The 12,080-nt window shown below is 35.7% G+C and overlaps 1 protein-coding gene across 1 annotated transcript in view; it reads left to right on the top strand.

Annotated features, from left to right (window-relative positions):
* Positions 1 to 12,080, top strand: part of LOC106078514 (neuromedin-U receptor 2-like) — a 248,432-nt gene that overhangs the window by 46,628 nt on the left and 189,724 nt on the right. Inside the window, exon 2 of the mRNA XM_056033435.1 lies at positions 2,231 to 2,356. The gene's annotated coding sequence lies outside the window, so the exon portion shown is untranslated. The remainder of the gene's footprint in view (positions 1 to 2,230; positions 2,357 to 12,080) is intronic.

Genomic DNA, 12,080 nt, shown 5'->3' with positions numbered 1-12,080 from the left:
TCACCTTTTCCAAATCATGTCATTACAAGGATGTTTCCAAATGTTTCCCGGTAGATATCACCTTTTCCAAATCATGTCATTACAAGGATGTTTCCGAATGTTTCCCGGTAGATATCACCTTTTCCAAATCATGTCATTACAAGGATGTTTCCGAATATTTCCCGGAAGATATCACCTTTTCCAAATCATGTCATTACAAGGATGTTTCAGAATATTTCCCGGATGATATCATTTTTTCCAAATCATGTCATTACAAGGATGTTTCAGAATATTTCCCGGAAGATATCACCTTTTCCAAATCATGTCATTACAAGAATGTTTCAGAATATTTCCCGGAAGATATCACCTTTTCCGAATCATGTCATTACAAGGATGTTTTTAAATGTTTTCTGGTAGATATCACCTTTCTTAACAAATCATTAAACCAAGAGAGGTTATGTCATCAGGTGCTTAATTTAATATAATCATTTGGATTAGAGTTTCTTATCTGGTAATAATTTGTTCTTGAAACCCTGAACCACTGCCACCAAGAGAATCGACAAATATCTTCCCCGAAGTAAACAATTCCAGTCTTGCAATTGACTTGTGAATGTAACACATAACTATATACGTATTAGGATCATAATTAGGATTACGATGGTCGATTGTCCATCAGTAATAATTAAATTTCACAAAAGCGCAAAATCAATCAATATAAAATATGGAGTTTGACTACTATATCTATAGAACTTACAAGTGTTAAAGTGAGTTTAAAATATTAAATTATTAAAACAAGACATAGGAATTAAAAAACATGATATTCTAATATTTTACATACCGAAAGATATAGAAAATATAGAGTGCTAATAAATTCTACATCATGTATATAATGATATACTATATAGACGATTTTTTCATAGTTTTGTGGTTTATATTGACGTAAAGAGATTCGGTAAATTGCATCCCTTTCCAGCGTTTGTTTTTTTATTGTTTGCAAATACACAAGAAACAAGTTTCTCAAGCTTGTATTGTCACCCTTAGAAAAAAACAACAACTTTTCTCGAATCCCCCCCTCCCTTTTCAAAAGCTCGCTGTCATGGTGATGTCTTTCAGTGTGATGTCTATGTCATAAATACTATGTTATTACTAATAGCCATAAAAAATTATTATTTGCTTTTTATTGTTTAAAGTCAGAATGAAAATGAGCAAAAGATAAAAAAAAAAAAAAACTCTGAGCGTGTGAAGTTTCATTCAATGAGCAAAATAACTGAGGTCTAATCTACGTTATTTTGATATGTCGGTGGAGCTTTAAATAAACTTACAGCTTGATATACAATTTTCATATTGAGTTGAAACTTTGAACAATCATTCATTGGCATAGACAAGACATGGGGAATCAATAAATAATAAAAAAAATTAAACAATTAATTACTGGTAATTAATTATTTTGTTAGATACTAACAAGGGAAATAAATCCTTCGGTATTCAAATATACGGCTAAACATGTAGGGTTTTGTCCTGTAAGATAATTGAACACATTATTTTCCCACACCCATTCTCGAATCAAGTTGAAACTTTAAACAAGTATTTATTTTACATAACATAAAGCAATTAATAAAAACATCCGGTGAGTGAAGAAGAGTATAGTATTTTCTTTGAAATCGGATAATAGAAATAAATTCTACATTATTGAGAGATATACATGTAAGAGCGAAGTCCTTTCCTCTAGATAAGATTTGTTGTTTTTTCATTCTATAAAAGATCTTTGATATTTTGTTGATTTTTCATTCATCAAACCAAATACCTATCGTAACCCTATCATTGGCATTGTCTGATACATGATACCAGAAAGGCTTGTACTTTCAATACAGGTAAATACATAGAATTTACTAGACCGTGACGTCAACCATTTGCTACCTACACCCACTAACACACTTTGTTTTTCTGTCCATCAACTCTGACTTAGCAACCAGGAGCCTGAGAGCAGCCCCCCCCCTCCCCACTCTTTTTGCTTTTTTTTTCCTTTTCCTTTTACATATTTCTCTACCCCCCCCCACGCCACTTGTCAAGGGGAGTTAATAGGCCCACTAGTCAAGGGGAGTTAATAATATCTCACCGTTGAACCAGCACCTCTTGCCATAAGACAACTCGTGCCAGAGAGGGGAGGATAACTCATATTTAGTCGAAATCTTGGATTAAATTTTTTTTTGTCCTACTGCGGCTCGTTTATCTTCTGTGTTCATCTCCACAGCTTGATGACCAGCTCTCTAGGAGTCGAACGTTGACCCAGATAGAGTTACTTCCGTGAATTTCAAACGGATGTTGATTATTTACAGAATGCTGGGAAGTCTTGCGCAGACATTGGATATCTAGGCACGTGAGTATAAGCACGTCGAATTAGAAAGAGCTTGTTCACAAGAAGTCATAGAGACTATGATAAAAATCATTACCAATGAATTAAGTTTAATAATACTTGAAGAAACTTCTTGAGCTAATACTGTTGACGGTCGTTGACTTGTAGCACTAAACTGCTGGTAGACAACTAAAACGCGTATTATATCTTAACTAATAAAACTTCAAATAACTTGAGTAACTTCTTTGTGATCAGAACTATATATAAATTTGACTATAATATAGACAAAATCAGAGTTTTTCCAGTGTGGCCAATTAGCCAGTATTTTATTTCCCAAAGATATACATTAACTTTCAAATTTTTAAGAAAATCCTTAGCGCCGTGTTCGAGATCCGTGTTCTATGTCCACCTACTTTTTTCGACCTTTTAAGAATTTGCAAGCCGATAAGAGGAATTGTAAAAAAACGAGTTGGATTGGAATAACAAAGTGTAACAAAAGATTTTGTTTTGAAACTGGGATATCGTTAAATGAGGCAATGAGGCGCTTGGCTTCGGAACATAGGGGTCCCTGGTTTGAATCCTGGTGAAGACATTTTTTTTTTAAATTTCGGGATATAAGGGTCTCTCTGAGTCCATCCAGCTCTATTGGGTACCTGAAATTAGTTGGGGAAAATGAAGGCGGCGTCTCGTTGTGCTGGCCACATGACACCCCTCGTTAACCTTGGGCCACAGAAACAGATGACCTTTACAGTTTACATCATCAGCCCCATAGATCACACAGTCTGAAAGGGGATCCTTTTAATGGACGATACACTATAAACTATATTGACTGGTTTCTCTTTGCTGTGATGACGCAACAGCTATAATAGCCGCACCAGGATATACAAATCTGTTATCGATAGACACATTTCCTAAATGGATATGAATTACTTTTTTTTTCTTTAAACCCCGTTTTTTTATGTGGAATGTCAAAGTAACAATCTCGACCCACTGTCTCTGACCCTCTTCTAATTTCCCCCCCCCCTCCCCGCTTCTGACCCAAGACCTCGTTGCAGGTCAGTGTTACACGTGACTCACCCAAAGTTGATTTTATTCCCAATTAACGTCATTAACTCTTCAGGGGCCAAAGCAAACCCTCGTTTGAAGTAGAAACATTCTTCCCTGGTGGTCCCGCCTGATTGCGAGCCAGGCCTGGAATTTCGTCCGACAGATTTAAAAGGAACAATGCCACTACTCTAAATTTTGATTGGCCGATGCGGCCCCCGCCACGCGTGACGTACGCAATGACTTAATAGCGAAGGCAGACGCCTGGTCGGCTGGGCAGGCAAAGTGAAACAAACCGGCTTGAACTTTGAACTGAATATGACGCGAAAATGGTGATCATTAATATCGCAGAAATAATTAACAGATTTTTTGCTAGCGCATTCTGAGCAATGTGCTTTGCGAAGGACTTGCGCGGCGGGAGGGTGACAGTGGACTAGCTAGATGTACGGCTCAAGGGACAGAACTGGTTTAATTTTATTTCCTGCAAGAGAAGATAATTTGGTCTTGAAAAACAATATGTCAGATTTGTTAAACTTGTAGATTTCATTTCTGACAAATGTTCTCCACGAAATGAGTGCCGGTTATGGCAAAAGTAGCGTAGCTATGGATTTGGATCCCGGGGGACTTGACCATTTTTTAGGGGCACCTGCATTCTAGCATTCGACACCATGAAATGAGATAATGTACTTAATAAATATGTCCAACTTCCAATTAGGAAGAGTAATGCAACATTAATACAAATACTGAAGAAAACTGTTTTAATGAATAATACATTTGTTAATGGGCGAGATAATGCGCAAGTGACAAATCTCAACTCATATCGCCTCACGTCGTGCTTTCTGCATAGACTTCTATAACATTCTATTATATTATCTAGATCAATGCTGTCTAGTATTTTTTTTGTGTGACTCTACGTGATTACATGGCAATGGCGTAATATTTAATATTTAATGTGGGGGCCCAGGTGACATTCGAATTCGGAACACCCCTCCTCCACCCTATCTACGCCACTGTATGGCAAAAGTGTTTAAGTGTGAGGGAGTGTGTGTGCGTGTGTGTGTTTATGTGGTGACGGTGGGAAGAGGTTAGCTACTGGTTGTGATTGATGCAAGATAGGTCGTTATTTCAGGATAGACGACTCGGCCGCCACACATCATTGTAGATACGACAATTTTCTGACGAAAAAAAAAATATCCTCATAATTTAGTCAATACATTACAGCGACATGAACATTGGAATCCGATTAATTTAATCGACCCACTGGTTAATCCGACTATCCGCTTATTCGGACCAAAAACCCAAAGTACCGATACAAATTTTATTTTACAGCTGTGTTAGGCCAACCTGTTATTCGGACCAAACGATCGCGTCCCAGTAAAGTCCAACGAAATGGGATTGGACTGTATACGAACTGTTTACGCTAAAACGATATCAGAAAAAAACGTTTAGTGTGTCATCTGATGGTAGACCTCTGGAACGTGTCATCTGAACCTATAACATTCTCTGCAATTTACTCTTGCATTACCTCTTAAATACTTTTTTTTTTTCAATTTATGTTTTTGATCTAGTGACCTGTAAAGTCAACATAATTTCTAGCCTGATCGGTATGCAGTATCTACAAAATTGTATCAGCTTAACAAAAAACGTATAATCTATCTGTTGATTTTCATTATTTGTTTCCTTCATAGTGAAACTCCAAATTCCGAAAGCAATCTCCAAACGAAATGCAAGTATCGCATGAAAGCCAAAAGGTCGTAATGTTAGAGATGGCTGATGGAAAATGAAAGCGTGCAGGTCTAAGCGGGTTTTTCCCATCTTTAATTATAGCAAAATCCAATCAAGGGTAATATCACTGCTTAGAATGGACTGGTCAGTTGGGCAGCCCTTAGAAGTTGTTAAATATGGCTGATCCATCGATGCGTAAAATTTTTACCAACCAGGAAAACAATACGTCTCCTAACTTAGTCTGTTTTATCTCTTTTTTTTTAATGACATAAACTTTTCGTTTAAAAATAATATATATATATATATATATATATATATATATATATATATATATATATATATATATATATATATATATATATATATATATATATATATATATACATACATACAGAGAACCTGGCAAAAAAATAACTATTTAACCACAAAGCACAAATACAAACTGGTGAAATTTCCTACAAACTAGTTGTAACACCATTCCTTTGTATATCTTGTGAGTTCATATTTAATTTGAAACTTAAAAATGTTGTACACTATAAAATACAAGCCAATTCAATTTGAGGTAACACCGAACTCAATACTGGAACAGATAACACCGTCAAAAAGACCAACAGTCGATAAAGGTAGTCGACTCTGGTGTTGGACAACAAAATACGTTTAATACCAATGAAGGGAACCATCGAATGTCCTCTACTCCTAGCCGTCTATAAAATCCTCATTACTACGACGATAAGAAAAACGTCTTGTTTATATCGTCTCCTAGAGCGTTCTTACTTTTTAAAGTTAACGTCGCTAAGTAAAAACTTCCCCCTAATTCCGAAACAAATAACCAATTCCTAATCGTGCCATAACAATATGTAGTAATTTACTGCTGTATAGTGTTAGGGTTTGATAGTAGATGAGACCTTCCCTTCAAAAGCCAAGCTATTAAAACTGATGCAATGAATGTTTAACACTTATGCTCCTGCCTAGCACCAAGAAATTAACCAGCAGTCTGAAATAAGGGACGGTAAGTCTTGCAAAAATAGTGAGGGCTATTTGGCTTCTGGTATTCACCACGGACCTTTTTACTATTGTCCCGGATGCGAAACCTGCTCTCCGCAATCCACTGCTGTCCTGCAGAAGACTTGGGCTAAGACGAAATAACTGTTATTTTTAAAGGATCACCCAGAACCCTCGTCTAGTGGATACTTGCATCAATATCAGGTACCATAGTTTATTCTATAAAATTCCCCTTTCGAACCTTGTCGTCTATATGGCAGATGATGTAAGGTCATCTGTTTCTCTGGCCTACAGTTAACGAGGGTGTCATGTGGCCAGCACAACGACAACCGCCTTTACTTTACCCCAACTAATTTCAGGTACCCCTTAGAGCTGGGTGGACCCAAAGGCGCCCAAATTAAAAGTCCCAGTCTTCACCAGGATTCGAACCTGGGATCCCCGGTTCGGAAGCCAAACGCTTTACCGCTCAGCCACCTCGCCTCCTTTAGTTCATCGTAACTTTATTTAATAACATAAAAACAAGACAAAACTTCTTGTAGGAAGGAAAACAATGGGCTGCTACCAAGAATACTTTAAAAAATGGCGCCCTAGTTCAATAAGAGCGAGATGAATTGTGGGAAGGATAGATGGTTGTAATGTCGGAGGGAGGAAGTACAATTTGATAGAGAGACACTGTCGCGGTGTCTGCTGGGAAGAGTAATCTAAAATTGATCACGATTAGACAATTTTAAAGCCTCACTTAGTATGTGTGTCTGGGAGGGGGGGGGGAATACGATACCCCCCTCTCCCTCCCTTTTAACCATTTTCATCTTTCCGACACCAAACCTCGATTTAACAACTTAAAAAAAAAAAAAAACTCTTTTATTTTAAAAAAATTACATTAATGTTCAACATTTGAACGACTGGTATCTTCCACTGGTATCTGTAATGCCCGATCTAAACAGTTCTCCAATATCGACGTACAGATTTCACGTTTAAAAAGTGTTTTTTTTTTTTTTTCTAGATGCCTTTCTTTTAAGTCTATTTGATAAATGTAAAACCAAAACTTAGTTACACAGATATTAACGATAGTTTGAATATATCACTCTAATAAACTCTAATAACAAAATTCCCCTCTTATGTTTTTTTTGTTACTCCTGCTGTACACATAATTAATGTACATTATATTCTTATATGATGTGTGAACACAGCAAGCATAATTGTTTTTCAAAGACTGTAGTGTAACTGTAGTAAATTTTTTATATTATGTTTGGGTCAACAATCATATATAAGATAAGATTTAATAATAATCTTAATATATATATTGCACTCTTAAAACTAAAACTAATAGTCACTTGATATTCCCAAATTATATAACAAACATTTTATATAATCTATATAATGAGTATATTATTCTCTATAGCAGTGATGCTCAAAATACGGTCCGTGGGCCAGATTCGGCCCGCGACGTGGTTTCATCCGGCCCGACGAAACGTCAGCACGAAATAAAGAAAATCCCCCTCTCCCCCCCCCCCCTAAAAAATGTTCAAAACGAATCTTTACTTACGTTAGGGCCCTTACTTTTGTCAAACGGATTATTACCAACGCATTTAACGTTTGTGCGTTCATGAAATAGGACTATAGAATCTACTAGGAAAAGTGAACGGATCTTTACTCTTTTGTAGCACATGATACCATTGCTAGCCAACATATTTGGTTTTATAAAGAAAGTCTGGGGCTGTTTCTAAAAAAACAAGAACAATACAATATAAACAGAACTTACGCCATTTTTTGAAGTGTAAAGAGAAAATTAAAATATCTCAATACTTGTGGCCCGCGACACTAGTGTTGGACATTAAAGTGGCCCGCAGATTGAATTAGGTTGGGCAACACTGCTCTATAGCATAGACTCTTATCTTCTTATCTTATATAATACAGACGTTACTTCAAAAAAGAAGATGATTACGTCCTACGCGTCATGCATTTAGTCATGCATATTAACCAATGACTTAAATTCTCTATTTCTATATATATAATAATATTAAATATAGACCTCTAGCTAGTCTATGTCTATTTATTGTCTATACACTGAAAATTTAGTACAAAACCTAGTCGACCTAGAATGATAACCTAGCTATGTACTAGAAACCTAGTACTTATTAGCCTAGTATGTCTTATTAACTAATTGTGACTAATTAAGACTTTAAGTCTTTCATGATAAACTAAACAATGTCAAGGACACCAGGTGGAACTTTAAAGTTGCCAACTACATTATTGCCAACTACATCACTGGTTCCCAAACTTTTTTGTCTCGTAGACCCCTTGCCATGTTTTCTGATTTTCGGTAGACCCCCTGCTTAACTTATATTGCATTTTTGCAGATTCATAAACTAATTTTTTAAACTAATTTCTAACTGCAGTGTACAAATTAATTAATTTGCCTTATGTATTATTGTAAAAGTTTTTGCAAAGAGCAGTTTCTCGTGTATTTCTTGATCTTTCACATTTGGCTCAAATATTGGTCCTGCGGAGCTGTTTTCACCAACAGGAGAAGAGGCAAAGGTGAGTTACTGGTGCCTAAACCAGTAAGCTTCGGACTCATTAGCCTTGGCTTGCAGCCCACCTAGCCGAAGGAAAATAGAATTCAAACCTCTGCTGCTTTGCAGCTATACATCTAAACACGGGAAAGGCTTCGTGGGTCAGCCCTGGGGGAAAATATGGAGCTGAAGACCATTAGGTAGTTTGCAGCTTGAATGCTCATCCCACCGATGTGCCCTTGAACTGTAGTGTTACTCAAAGAAATTCGTTTCATAATATCAGATGAAGGTTTGTGTAAAACATTTTTTAAAACTACTTTAAGGACTGGTAAAATCAATGTTTTATCTATAATGTTTTTCGTATTTGGCTATAGGTATAGAGATCTTGTAAGATGCTCACAAACCACCATCTTTTCAAAATGATGTTGAAGAAAGATTTTGTGGATCTATTCTGACATTTTTTTCTCACTTTTATCTTTTTATCAGGGTGGAACCGTCTCAAATAATGTTTAAGTTTAATTGATTTCATATAGTCATATAAAGGCTCTTATAATAGGCAACCGCATATTTAACAAGGAAATAAATAATCAACGCTTTAAAATCAAGATTTCTTTTTGTTAAACATTACTGACATGTAGACAAAATTAACTATTTAGATTAGTATTGTAATTAAATACAACTATTTTACTTTTAAATTTATAAAAGAGAAATTAATATTTATAACTAAGGTACAAATCATTTACAAGTGTTTGAAATAGTTAAATTAATGGAGTGTGAAAATTAAAGTCATAGACCCCCATGGACATCTCATAAACCCCCAATTTACTTTTTCACTTTCGTAGACCCCTTGGAAGTCTTCGTAGACCCCTGGGGGTCTATATAGACCACTTTGGGAATCACTGAACTACATTAAAGTTACAAACGATGACCTTTTAGCAGTGCTAAAAAGAGCATATGTATATATATATACGGCAATAATTCTAAAAAAAACATTAAGATACTGGAAAAGACACAAAATAGAGATTCATAACAAACGAATATTCACATTTGACCAGAGTAACACCTTTAGTAAAATCACTAAATTTAGAAAGCCTTCAGGAGAGAAGACTCAAAAGTAAAGTAGCAACTATACATAAAACACTGAACCATAATCTTCAAATACAAAAACTAAAAACAAATTCTAATAAAAGGCACATTCCTCGTTCCATATGCTAGGACAAATTTGTACAAATACTCCTTCTTCCCTAGTGCTATTAGAGCATGAAATGGGTTGCCTGAGCTAGCCAGGAAAACCAGTGACTTGGCAGAATTTAAATCATTGGTAAATATGCATGACTAAATGCATGACGCGTAGGACTTAATCATCTTCTTTTTTGAAGTAACGTCTGTATTATATAAGATAAGATAACACAATAGATCAGCACGTCCAATATTTTAAGAAATAATTCTACAAACTTTCAACTAGATCAGAGATTGGGTGTCAGAGAAATAACGTGTAAAAACGTTTTACCAGACAGACAGACAGACAGAGTGAGTTGATATAAGCTTTGTAAAAGAAATTGTCAAAGGCCCCGTAGTGAAAGATCACTGTTACCAACTAAAAAATTAAATAACTTTGTAATACAAGCTGAAGCTTAGAAATTTGAATTTACACAGAAATGGTCGTATTCCTCTTAAAATACCTAGCTTATCAACAATGTCTGTATTCTTTACAGCAGAAACACCAATGGTGCGATATTTTGGTTTTCAGAGATTAAAAATGCGAAAGACTGAACTGGAAATTGGGTCATTTACAATTAGCAGTAAACCTTTACGCAGACATACATAGGCCTAAGTGAAAGAAAAATAGATGTGCTATATTTTTTTTTTAAATCATGCATTTTAATAAAAGCTTTTTAGTGATATAATTCTAGATGTACAATATTTTTTTCCAAATGAACTCTTTTGATGGGCCAACAACAGTGTGCCTATTTAAATGGGCCATTTATGTACAATGATACATATTATAGAATCATTTATGAAGAACTATGTCTATATTATGTTCAGTGGTTGCATTGTAATGAATGTATATGTTGAGCCATATCTGTACATAACATTCACTCATATGAAGAGAACATGTGAAGTTTGTTTTTGAGCCACGATGTCACTCTGTAAAAATATAAATCTTCTCTTCCACTAGACGTTATAGACATGCGTCTGATCCAGCTATTGAGGCCGTCCAGGAATGGCATTCACGTCTGGAAAATCTTCGCTGCTTTGTTTCAATACGAACTAATGGTTAGTGTCAGGGCATGCAGAGAAGCTGTCTCCCTTGACATGTGAATAAAATGCATGTATTTGAGAAAGGGAGTTAAATATCCTCTTGTATTTCTGTGTTCTTTTCCGAGGTCCTGTCATAGGGCTGAATAGTGAAATAATGATAACGCGACACTGCCTTGCGCGTCACTGGATACAGCTGAGAGATGTCATGAAAAATTGAAATGGCAAGGATGGCATTAGATGACATATGTTTTAAGATTGATAAATTTAAAATTTAAACTGGATATTCCTTAAAAGACATTGTTACAGACATACGTGAAATATGTCAAAATGAAATCGTTCATACAAGAGGACGCATTGCATTACTTCGTTAGTTCTTATTTAGATTATATAAACTCAGGCGAGTTTCTTTTAATATGTAAACAGCTTCTCCCTTCTCCGCTCCCTCTAAAATAATGAGAAAATATTATATCGTATACATAATAAAAACTCTAATTCCTAATGGGCTATATCAGCGATGCCCAACCTAATTCGACCTGAGGGCCAATTTAATTTCCGACACTCGTGTCGCGGGCCGCATAACCAAAATGCATAAAATTAAATGAAAATGAAATGAACACAAGTTTATTAGAAACTTTTACATCTTGTACTTACATTAATTAATGGGATATTGGAGGTTAATTATTTTTTAAGCGTCGGAAACTGGCATCATTCCTCTAGTTAAAATGTGAGCAACACTGTAGATTGCTTAACCAACGACTCAAATTCTTGTCTCTTGTTGGTAAATATTCCCATCGATCCTTCAGGCGTAGCTTAATCATCTTTAATTGCCCAGTCAAAATAAGAATGTTTTATAATCAGTTGTTGTTGTTGTTGTTGTGCATTAAAACATCCCGACTTTACGAAACTAATACGTTGGTTATGTTCCACAACAAAAAAGTAAAGATCAATTCACTTTTATTTGTTTCTTAGGCTCTCCCATTTCATAAGCCTGCAAATTTTAATTGTCATGGTACTACCAATCCATCAGAGAAAAAGTCTGAGCCCTTACGTTGGTCAAGTATATTATTCAGCTTTAAAAAAAACAATACATCGGGATAGGGATTTTCTACACTTTATATCGACGTTTTTTCGGGCCGGATGAAGCCACGTCGCGGGCCGGGTCTGGCCCGCGGGCCGTATTTTGGGCATCACTGGGCTAT

The sequence above is a fragment of the Biomphalaria glabrata genome, chromosome 6 (genome assembly GCF_947242115.1).
Source record: "Biomphalaria glabrata chromosome 6, xgBioGlab47.1, whole genome shotgun sequence".
Classification (NCBI taxonomy): domain Eukaryota; kingdom Metazoa; phylum Mollusca; class Gastropoda; family Planorbidae; genus Biomphalaria; species Biomphalaria glabrata.
This window is presented reverse-complemented; position numbering and strand designations above follow the sequence as displayed.